This window comes from Mastigoproctus giganteus, chromosome 3 (assembly GCF_048544385.1).
Source record: "Mastigoproctus giganteus isolate SK-2022 chromosome 3, ASM4854438v1, whole genome shotgun sequence".
In the NCBI taxonomy this organism is placed as follows: Eukaryota; Metazoa; Arthropoda; class Arachnida; order Uropygi; family Thelyphonidae; genus Mastigoproctus; species Mastigoproctus giganteus.
The window spans coordinates 180,604,917-180,617,385 of record NC_143577.1 but is presented as its reverse complement, the minus strand read 5'-3'; the positions used below and the strand labels follow the sequence as shown (position 1 = coordinate 180,617,385).

Genomic DNA, 12,469 nt, shown 5'->3' with positions numbered 1-12,469 from the left:
CAGGTATAAACTTGTCTGTAATCAAGTCACAAAGGAGGTTAGGCAGGCGAAGGCAGATTAAGAGAAATCTTTGGCAAAGGATGCAAAGAGTTCTTTACTTATGTAAATTCTAGAAGGAAAGGGATGATTCGGATTGGACCACTTAACATAGACTGGTTGACTATTGATTATCATGCTCAGGTAGCTGATAAACTGAATGAGTATTTCGCATCTACACTCAACACGTGAGGAATCATTCAATGAGGGGAGTGCCAGAAGTTTATCAAATGCTAACAGGGAGCTAAGTGATTTTGTAATAACTGAGAGCAAAGTGGAGGAGAAATTGTTGAAGTTAAACATAAGGAAGGCACACGGGGTGGACAGGATCTATCCAGTTATATCAAAGGAGGTAGCAAAGGAAGTAAGCAAACCCTTACTTAATTATAAGAGCTTCCTTGGACTCAGGGCAGTTACCCATGAACTGGAGGTGTGCAAATTTATCACCAATTCACAAAAGGGGTTCAAAAGGTGACACTACTAACTACAGACTTGTTAGTTTAACTTGTGTTCCAGGGGGGGGGGGATGGAATCACTGGTTAAAGAAGCATTGCAGGATCATCTAGACAAGACTGCAGCAATAGTTCAAACACAGCATGAGTTTGTTAAGGGAAGGTCTTGTCTGACCAATTTGATTGGATACTATGATGTGGTCACAAAGGAACTGAATACCAAAAATCATTTTGATATCATATACTTCGATTTCAGGAAAGCTTTTGATACTGTTGCACACAGAACTACTGTACAAATTGCAGCTGTGTGGCATTAAGGGCAAGTTGTTTCAATGGATAAAAGGATGGTTGAGTGGGAGAATAGAGAGTGGTAATCAATGGACACTGCTCTTCGTGGACTAATGTTATTAGTGGTGTCCTACAGGGTTCAGTGTTCAGCCCATTGTTGTTTTGCATATTTATCAATGATGAAGGTATATCAGGTTTAATGTCCAAGTTTGCAGATGATACAAAGGTTGGTAGGGTTGTTAAAGACAGTATGCTACTCCAATTGGATCTAGATAAGTTTGGAAAATGGGCTCAGAAGTGGCAACTGAAGTTTAACATTGACAAACGCAAAGTACTGCATATGGGTAGCAATAACCAAAGAGAAATGTACCAACTGTGTGGTACTACACTCAGGGAAGTGGAAAGTGATTAAGACCTGGGGGTAATTGTGCAGTCAAATTTTAAGTTTGCTGAACAGTGCAAATTGGCTGCCAGAGCAGGTCATAGAGTCTTGTCAATGATATATAAGAATTTTTCTAGCAGAGACAGGGAGGTGATTATCCCATTATACAAGGCAATGGTCAGGCCATACCTAGAGTACTGTGTACAGGTCTAGATGCCTCATTTTAGGGAAGATGTAGAGTTGCTAGAATGAGTACAAAGAACAGCAACAAGATTGGTGAGGGGAACGAAGGGGTGCTCTTACCAAGAAAGAGTTAAATTCTGCAAATTGCAGCACCTGGAGAGTAGGCACCTGCTAGGTGATCTGTTTGAGGTGTATAAGGCCTTGAATGGGTTGAGCAAGCTGAATGCTGATGGGATTCTTCCTCTTGCTCAGACTAAGAACCTGAGGGGGGGGGGAACAGTTTCAAATTGAGGAAAGAGTTGTGGAATTGATGTGTTGAAATTTGCCTTTAGCCAGCAGGTAGTTGATTGGTGACACAGGCTTCCATCTTTTGTTGTGGAAGCTAACAGCCTAAATAAATTAAAGGCTGAGCTGGACAGGTATTGAGAATGAATGGAGGGGTGAAATGTGAGGGTTTTTTTTTTTTTTTTTTTGGCTGATGCTGCATGCTTGCTTTCTTGCATTGTATACCTCTACTAATGCTAATGGGGGATTTTAATTTCCCAGATATTGACTGGAACCTGTGGGTTGGTCATTCTGATTGAGGTGTATAAGATCACAGTGTACTAATGTGGGATCTACTTAAAGATGTAACTACCATCAGGGGTAAAGGAAGGATTTTACCTTCTTAAAGGTTTTTTAAGTTCAATTCAATGGGATGATATTACCAACAGCAAATTCTAAATGGGAAGCATTCAAGGAAGTAATCTTGGAAGCTACAAAGCTTTTTGTTCCAACTAAGAAATACTGTTCTAGGTTTAGGACCAAATGGAGGTCAGATGAACTAACGAGACTCGTGGCAGAGAAGAAAAATGCATGAGACACATAAATTATCAGGCAACACAGAAGCCTCTGGTAAGCCAGTGTGTAATCAAGCCACAAAGGATGTAGTAGTAGTAGTGGCAGGTTATGCAAGAAAGCAAGTGTATAAGCTTATGCAGCATCAGCCAAAAAAAAAAAAAAAAAAAAAAAAAATTACAAAACAATCCCCTCTAAATATTTGTCCAGTTCCTCCTTAAATTTATTTAACCTATCAACTACCACAACAACAGATGGAAGTCTGTTCAGCAATTAACCACCTGCTGGATAATTGCTGGAACAAAAGGAAAATTTTCACACATCTATTCTACATCTGTCCTTCCTCAATTTTAATTTATGCCCCTTTAGGTTCGTACTGAACAAGTGGAAGAATCCCATCAGAATTCAGCATGCTCAACCCATTCAAGGCCTTATACACCTCAATCAGATCATCTCGCAGGTGCCTAGTCTCCAGCTGCTGCAATTTGCAAAAATTAAGCCTCTCCTGGTAAGAGGATCCTTTCATTCCCCTCACCAATCTTGTTGCCCTTCTCTGTACACGGTCAAGCAAATCTACATCCTTCCTAAAATGAGGCCTCCACACCTGCACACAGTACTCAAGGCGCGGCCTAACCATTGCCTTATACAGAGGGACAATCACCTCCTTTTCCCTGCTAGCAAAGTTCCTGTATATCATTGACAACACCCCATGACCTGCCTGGCAGCTTGTCTGCATTGTTCAGAACACTTCATATCTGACTGAACAATTACTCCCAGGTCATCTTCATTTTCTACCACCTTAAGTGTAGTACCACACAGTTGGTACATTTCTCTGGGGTTACTTCTACCCATATGCATTACTTTGCATTTTTCAATGTTAAACTTCAGTTGCTACTTCTCAGCCCACCTGCCCAAATTTTCTAGATCCTATTGCAGTAACACACTGCCATTACCGTCATTAACAACTATGCTAACCTTTGTATCATCTGCAAACCTCGATACTAAGCCTGATATACCTTCATCAATATCACTGATAAATATACAAAACAACAGTGGACCCAACACCGAACCCTGCGGGACTCTACTAATAACATTAGTCTACGAAGATCAGCACCTATTAATTACCACCTTCTGTCTTCTCCCACTCAACCATCCTTTTATCCATTGTAGCAACTTACCCTTAATACCACTCTGCTCCAATTTGTACAATAGTCTTCCATGCGCAACAGTGTCAAAAGCTTTCCTGAAATCCAAATATATGATATCAAAATTATTTTTTGCATCCAGTTCCTTTGTAACCACATCATAATATCCTATCAAATTTGTCAGACAAGACTTTCCCTTAACAAACCCATGCTGTGTCTGAATTATTGCTGCAGTCTTGTTTAGATGATTCTGCAATGCATCTTTAACCAGTGACTCCATTATTTTACCCAGAACAGAAGTTAAACTAATTGATCTGTAATTACTCGTCTCATCCTTCGATCTCCCTTTGTGAATTGAGGAAACATTTGCACATCTCCAGTCTGTGCGGACCTCTCATAATTATGGCTAAGGATTTGCTTACTTCATTTGCCGCCTCCCTTAATATAACTGGATAGAACGCATCCACCATAGGTGCCTATCTTATGTTTAACTTCAAAAATTTCTCCTCCACTTTGTTCTCAGTTATTACAAATCATTAAGCCCCCTGTTACAATTTGATAATCGTGTAGCATTTCCAAACCTTAATAACGACTCATGTGTGAATGTAGATGCAAAATACTGATTCAGTTTGTTTGCTATCTGAGCAGGATTATCAACAGTCGAACCATCAATATCAAGTGGACCAATCAGATTTATCCCCTTCCTTTTAGAGTTTATATAAGTAAAGAAATCCTTGCTGTTTTTCTTTGCATCCTTTGCCAAAGATTTCTCATAATCTGCCTTTGCCTGCCTAACCTCCTTTGTGACTTGATTACAGACTAGCTTATATATATCATAGGCTTTTCTGTGGCTTGATAATTTATATGCATGCCATGCATTTTTCTTCTATGCCACAGGTCTCATTAGTTCATTTGACAACCATTTAGGCGTAAACCTTTGAACAATATTTCTTAACAAGTATGAAACATTTAGTAGCTTCCACTATTAATTCCTTGAATGCTTCCCACTTAGAATTTGCTGTTGGTAACATCATCAGTTGGTCCCATTATACAGAATTTAAAAACTGCGTGACACCACTGTAAGAGTAGGAGACCGGCAGAATTGCTTAACAAATTCAGGTCACTGTTGAAAAAAAGCCATGAAATATTGTTGAATTTGAAAGTGTTTGCAATTCTGCCCAGACACGATAGGAGGAAGTATATGATGAGAGCCTTGTTGATCAATTCGGCCCTGGAAAGATTGTGCAAGGCTCAAGGGGTAGAATTTTTTTCAGCCTGGACTGTACTTGTTAACAGGAGAGATTGCTTCTACAGGGATGGGATACACTTAAATAGAAAGGGTGCAAGAATATTTACTGATGCTATCGAGGCAGTGTTAGGTGGGTCGGAAAACTGCTAGCTTGGGGGGAGACAAAGACCAATAGATTGACAGTAGCCACTGGCAGAGGTGAAAGAGATTCTTGCACTGCTTCTATTAGAATGAGCAGAAGCCTGAAAAACAAGATGCATGATATTTCAGAGACTGCTGGGAGCCATTGCGGTACAAGTAAACACATGGGTTGTGTTAGGGTAGCTAAGAATAGAAACAGGTGCAGGTATACTTGCGTGTACACCAATGCTAGGAGTTTAGTAAATAAATTTGATGAATTTGAGGTATTGCTCAAAACATCAAAGGCAGATATTGTTGGGATATCAGAGACGTGGTGTCACACAGATATAAGGGATGCAGAACTGGAATTTGGGGAGTACAACATCTACAGAAAGGATAGACAGGATAGGAAGGGGGGGAGGGGTTATGCTATTAGTTAAGAAACACATAAAAACCAAGGAAGTGAAGCCAGTCGACATCGCTGGACAGTGCAGTGTTGAATCAGTTTGGTGTGACATAAGCATTGGGAGATCAAAATTGAGAGTAGGAGTGTGCTATAGGCCTAATGACTCTGATGAGTATAATAAGAAACTGTACAGGGAAATTGAGTGGGCCAGTAAATCAGAGAGTCTTATAATGGGAGATTTTAATTTTCCAGATATTGACTGGAATTTGGGGGCTGGTCACTCACACACTAGCAAGGCTTTTGTGGATTTATTGGATGATTGTTTTCTACATCAGCATGTTCGGGAGGCAACTAGAGGGAGTAATACTCTTGATTTGATTATCAGCAGTGATTCTTCATGCATTAAGAATCTGCAGATAAATGAACCACTAGGTGGCAGTGATCACAGTGTGCTGAAGTGGGATTTACTCAAAGAGGTAACTACCATTAGGGGTAAAGGGAAGGGTTATTGCTTCCGTTAAGGCGACTACGATGGACTGAGACAGTATTTAAATTCTATACAGTGGGACCAACTGATGATGTTACCTACAGCAAATTCAAAATGGGAAGCATTCAAAGAACTTATCTTGGAAGCTACTAGGCTTTACATACCAACTAAGAAATATTGTTCAAGGTTTAGGCCTAAATGGATGTCAGATGAACTAATGAGGCATATGGCAGAGAATAAAAATGCATGGGATACTTACAAATTAACACATGACACAGAAGCCTATATTAGATACAAGTTGATATGCAACCAAGTTACAAAGGAGGTTAGGCAGGCGAAGGCAGATTACAAGAAATCCTTGGCAAGGGATGCAAGGAAAAATAGCAAAGAGTTCTTTACTTATGTAAACTCTAGAAGGAAGGGGATGAATCAGATTGGTCCACTTGATATTGATGGGTCAACTGTTGATGATCCTGCTCAGGTAGCTAACAAACTAAATGAATATTTTGCATCGACATTCACACATGAGGAGTTATTCAGCGAGGGGAATGCCAGAGGTGTATTCAAACTCTAGCAGTAAGCTACAGAATCTTGAAATAACTGGGAGTAAAGTGGAGGAGAAACTGTTGAAGATAAACACAAGAAAGGCACCCGGGGTGGATGGGATCTATCCAGTTACATTAAAGGAGGCAGCAAAGGAAGTAAGCAAACCCTTAGCCATAATTATGAGAGCTTCCTTGGACTCAGGGGAGGTACCCATAGACTGGAAATGTGCAAATGTGACCCCAATTCACAAAGGAGGATCAAAGGCTGACACAAGTAATTACAGACCTGTGAGCTTAACTTCTGTTCCAGGAAAATTAATGGAGGCACTGGTTAAAGAAACACTGCAGGATCATTTAGACAAGACTTCAGTTATAGATCGGACACAGCATGGCTTTGTTAAGGGGAAGTCTTGCCTGATCAATTTGATTGGATACTATGATGCAGTCACAAAAGAACTGGATGCAGGGAATAGCTTTGATATTATATACTTGGATCTTAGAAAGGCTTTTGATACTGTTGCACATGGAAGACTGCTACACAAATTGGAGCAGTGTGACATTGGAGGCAAATTGCTGCTATGGATAAAGGGGTGGTTGAGGGGGAGAAGACAGAGTGTGGTAATCAATGGACACTGCTCATCGTGGACTAATGTCATTAGTGGAGTCCCTCAGGGCTCAGTGTTGGGGTCCATTATTGTTTTCTGTATTCATAAATGATATTGATGAGGGTATATCAAGCTTAATGTCCAAGTTTGCAGACGATACAAAGGTTGGCAGGGTTGTCAAGGACACTACTGACACTATGCTGCTGCAACAGGATCTGGAAAGGTTGAGCAGATGGGCTGAGAGGTGGCAAATGTGAAGTTTAACACTGACAAATGTAAAGTACTACACATGAGAAACAGGAACCCCAGAGCAACGTATCAACTCTGTGGTACTACACTGACAGTGGTAGAGAATGAAAGGGACTTGGGGGTGGTTGTGCAGGCAGATATGAAGTTCTCTGAGCAGTGCAGACGGGCTGCAAGAGTAGCTCGTGGAGTATTGTCAATGATATACAGGAATTTTTCCAGCAGGGATAAGGAGGTGATTATTCCCTTGTATAAGGCAATGGTCAGGCCACACCTAGAGTACTGTATACAGGTCTGGAGGCCTCATTTCAAGAAGGATGTAGAGCTGCTGGAACGAGTACAGAGAAGGGCAACAAGATTAGTGAATGGAACAAAGGGGTGCTCTTACGAAGAAAGTCTTAAGTTTTGCAAATTACAGTGTCTGGAGACTAGGCACCAGTGAGGTGATCTGATAGAGGTGTATAAAGCTTTGAATGGTTTGAGCATGCTCAATGCTGATGGGATTCTTCCTCTCGCTCAGAATAATCACCTGAGAGGGCATAAATTCAAATTGAGGAAAGACAGATGTAGGATAGACGTACGGAAATTTGCCTTTAGCCAGCGGGTGGTTGGTTGGTGGAACAGACTTCCATCCCTTGTCGTGGAAGTTGATAGCCTAAATATGTTTAAGGCTCAGCTGGACAGGTATTTTGAATGAACAGAGGGGTGAAGTGGAAGTGGTTTTTTTTTTTTTTTTTTGGCTGATGCTGCATAAGCTTGTTTTTTTGCATCAAATGCTTCTACTAATGCTAATCACCTTTACGGAAGCAAAAACCCCTTCCTTACCCCTGATGGTAATTATATCTTAAAGTAAATCCCACATCAGTACACTGTGATCACTGCCACCTAACGGTTCATTTATCTGCAAATTCTTAATACATGAATGATCACTGCTGATAACCAGATAAAGAGTATTACCCACTGTGGTTGTCTCTGAAACATGCTGCTGCAGAAAATGATCATCCAATAAATCCACAGAAATCTTACTAGCGTGCGAGTGACCAACCCATAAGTTCAAGTCTATATCTGGGAAGTTAAAATTCCCCATTATAAGACATTCTGATTTACTAGCCCACTATTTCTCTGTACAATTTTTCATTGTACTCATTTGAGTCATTAGGCCTATAACACACTCCTACTCTTATTTTTGCTTTCGCAGTGCTTATGTCACACCAAACTGACTCAACAGTGCATTCTTCATCTATATCAATTGTAGACCTCATCTATAACACCTTCTCCCTTCCTATCCTGTCTATCCTTTCTGTACACATTGTATTCTCCAAATTCCAGTTCTGCATTCCTTATCTGTGTGACACCATGTCTTTGCTATCCCAACAATATCCGCCTTTGATGTCTTGACCAACACTACAAATTCATCAAATTTATTTACTATACTTCTAGCATTGGTATACATGTACCTATTCTTTTTATTAGTTACCCTAACATATTCCATATACCCAGCTGTTTCACGATGACTGTCATCAGTCCCTGAAACCCCCAACACCCCTCGCTCCATGCCGCTGCTTAATCTAATAAAATTAGTGCAAGAATCACCTACACCTCTGCCTACGGCTACTTTTAACCTTTTAGTTTGTGAATCCCCCCCCCAAGCTAGCAGTTTTCCGACCCACCTAACACTGCCTCGATAGTATCAGCAAATATTCTTGCACCCTTTCTATTTAAGTGTATCCCATCCCTGTAGAAGCGGTCTCTCCTGTTAACAAGCACAGACTAGGCTGAAAAAAATTTTATCCCCATGAGCCTTGCACATTTCCTCCAGGATCGAATTGATTGACAAAGTTCTCATCATGTACTCCCTCCTATCGTGTCTGGGCAGAATTGCGGACACTTTCAAATTTAATCCGAAATCACGACTTTTTTGCAACATTAACCTGTATTTGTTAAGTAAATCTGCAGATCTCCTACTCTTGATGTCATTGTTGCCAACGTGTACAACAATATCACCCTTTGTGCCCTTAAAAGATGATATATGCTTTACAACGTCATCAACTTTTGCCCCTGGCAGACATATTCTAGTACTATTCCATCTATCCTTTTTACACAGTATATTCACTGTCTCCCTGACAACAGAGTCAACGACGATAACTAACTCCTGTGGGACCAGCGCATTCTGCCTTGGAGGTTGCCGCTGTGTTGCCTGATGCCCAGGAGTGAGCTCTAGCGCTGAGAGCTTGAGGGGGCCCCCTCATATTAATTTCTTCGAGGGCATTACTCCTACACCTCAAGCTCTCATAGATGCCCATCAGAACGCTGAGTTGACGCCTAATTTCTAGACACTCTCTGCACCTGGCACACACAAAGACATCCTCCTTGGCTAGATCATGTTCCATTCCAGAGAGTTCAGCAAACATTTCACAAGTTGCACATTTTTTTAGGCTGTGATGCGTTGGAGAATCACCCCCCCCCCTCAGTTCTTCACCGAGTCACAGCACTCCTACCACTTTGTGCCCGTTGCTTTTCTGCTCTAGTCTGGGGTATGATATTTTAAATTAATAAGATCAATAAATTTCATTAATTAATTGTCAATACTACACTATCTAATAGAATCCTAAATGCAGGGATACGAATTACGCTATATAATTTTACATTAGAGCTACCTAGTTACCACAATTAAAAATTTGAATTCCCTACCACTCTATACAAAAACAATGGCTGCAAGATTCAAACGAAACAACGGTTTTACGAATATTAAGTAGTAATCTACAAAAACTCTCATCTAAATTAAAAATAACCAGCGTATCTAGAACTATATGGCTACTTATAAAGTTCAATATACAATAACAATTAGGTAAATAAAATAGCAAACGCTTATCGCTTTTTCGGAGCCTGTAATTCACAGCTGTAATATAGCTGGATATCCAGCTATATTAAAGGAGTAATGTAAGGCAAGGGAAGGCAGATTATGAGAAATCTATAGCAAAGGATGCAAAGAAAAGCAGCAAAGTCTTCTTTACTTATATAAACTCTAAAAGGAAAGGGATGGATCAGATTGGTCCATTTGATATCAGTGGTTTGACTGTAGATGATCATCCTCAGCAGCTGCTAAACTAAAGTAGTATTTTGCATCTATATTCACACATAAGGAGTTGTTCAAGGAAGAGAAGGCCAGATGTTTATCAAACTCTAACAAGGAGTAAATGATTTTGTAATAAGTGAGACAAATTGCAGAAGAAATTGTTGAAGTTAAACACAAGAAAGGCACCTGGGGTGGATGGGATCTATCCAGCTATATTAAAGGAATAGGCCATAATTATGAGAGCATCCTTGGACTCTGGGAAAATTCCTATGGACTGGAGATGTGCAAATATATCTACAATTCACAAAGTGGGATCAAAGGGTGACACAAGTAATTACAGACCTGTTAGTTTGACTTCTGTTCCAGGGAAAATAATGGAGTTACTGATTAAAGAAGCATTGAAGGATCATCTAGACAAGACTGTGGTAATAATTCAGACACAGCATGGGTTTGTTAAGGGAAAGTCTTATCTGTCCAATATGATTGAGTACTATGAAGTGGTTACAAAGGAACTGGATGCAAAAAATAATTTTGATATCATATACTTGGATTTCAGGAAAGCTATTGATACTGTTGCACACAGAACACTACTGTACAAATTGCAGCAGTGTGGCATTAAGGGCAAGTTGTTTCAATGGATAAAAGGATGGTTGAGTGGGAGAAGACAGAGTGGTAATCAATGGACACTGCTCTTCGTGGACTAATGTTATTAGTGGTGTCCTACAAGGTTCAGTGCTGGGCCCATTGTTGTTTTGTATACATATCAATGAACTGATGAAGGTATATTAAGCTTAATGTCAAATTTTTGCAGATGATACAAAAGTTCCCAGGGTTGTTAATAACAGTAATGACAGTATGCTGCTGCAACAGGATCTGGAAATGTTGGGCAAATGGGCTGAGAAGTGGTAACTGAAATTTAACATTGACAAATGCAAAGTACTGCACATGGGTAGAGAAATGTACAAACTGGGTTTTGTTACACTCAGTGTAGTGGAGAATGAAAGAGATCTGGGGGTACTTGTGCAGTCAGATATGAAGTGTTCTGAGCAGTGCAGACAGGCTGCCTGAGTAGGTCATGGGGTCTTGTCAACGATATACAGGAATTTTGCTAGCAGGGATAAGGTGGTGATTATCTCCTTGAATAAGGCAATGGTCAGGCCACACCTTGAGTACTACATACAGGTCTGGAAGCCTCATTTTAGGAAGGATGTAGAGTTGCTAGAACAAGTAGAGAGAAGGACAAGACTGGTGAGTGGAGAAAGGGGTGATCTCAGGAAGAAAGGCTTAAGTTCTGCAAACCGCAACATCTGGAGACTAGACACCTGCAAGATGATCTGACAGGTGTATAAGGCCTTGAATGGATTAAGCAGGCTCAATGTTGATGAAAGTTTTCCTCTTGCTCAGATTACAAATCTGAGGGGCATAAATTGAAATTGAGGAAAGATAGTTGTCGAATAGATAAGCAGAAATTTGCCTTTAGCCAGCAGGTAGTTGATTGGTGGAACAAACTTGCATCTGTCGTTGCAGAAGTTGATAGTTTAAATAAATTCAAGGAAGAAGTGGACAAACTTTTGGAGCAAACGAATGGATGAAATGGGAAAGGGGTGTTTTTTTTTTTTTTTTTTGGCTGATGCTATATAAGCTTGCTTTCTTGCATCATATGCCTCTACTAATTCTAAACGAGAGTTGTAATGAATGGACACTGCTCTTCGTGGACTAATGTTATTAGTGGAGTCCGACAGGGTTCGGTGTTGGGACCATTGTTGTTTTCTGTACTTATTAATGATATTAATGAAAGTATATCAGGCTTGATGTCCAAGTTTGCAGACAATATGAAGGTTGGCAGGGTTGTTAATGACACTAATGACAGTATGCTACTGCAACATGATCTGGAAAAATTGAGCGGATGGGCTGAGAGGTAGCAACTGAAGTTTAACATTGATAAATGTAAAGTACTGCATATATAGGTAGCAGTAACCCCACGGTAGTGGAGAATGAAAAAGACCTGGAGGTAATTGTGCTATCAGATATGAAGTTTTCTTAGCAGTGCAGACAGTCTGCAAGAGTAGCTCGTGAATATATGCCTGTAAATTCTGTGAAAATAAAATAAATTTAGATTATAGAGGAATTATGGTGTCTTATCAATGATATATAAAAGCAATGGTCAGGCCACACTTTGAACACTATACACACTTTGAATACAGTGTCTGGAGGCCTCAATTTAGGAAGGATGTAGAGTTGATGGAACGAGTACGAGAAGGGCAATGAGATTGGTTGCTCTTACGAAGAAAGGTTTAAGTTCTGTAAATTGCAGTGTCTGGAGACTAGGCACCTGCGAAGTGATCTGATAGTGGTGTATAGGACCTTGAATGGTTTTGAGCAAGCTCAATGCTGATGGGATTCTTCCTCTTG

At 40.2% G+C, this 12,469-nt stretch overlaps 1 protein-coding gene across 1 annotated transcript in view; it reads right to left on the bottom strand.

Moving 5' to 3' along the window:
- Positions 1 to 12,469, bottom strand: part of Rab4 (RAS oncogene family member Rab4) — a 212,200-nt gene that overhangs the window by 182,743 nt on the left and 16,988 nt on the right. The window lies entirely within an intron of this gene.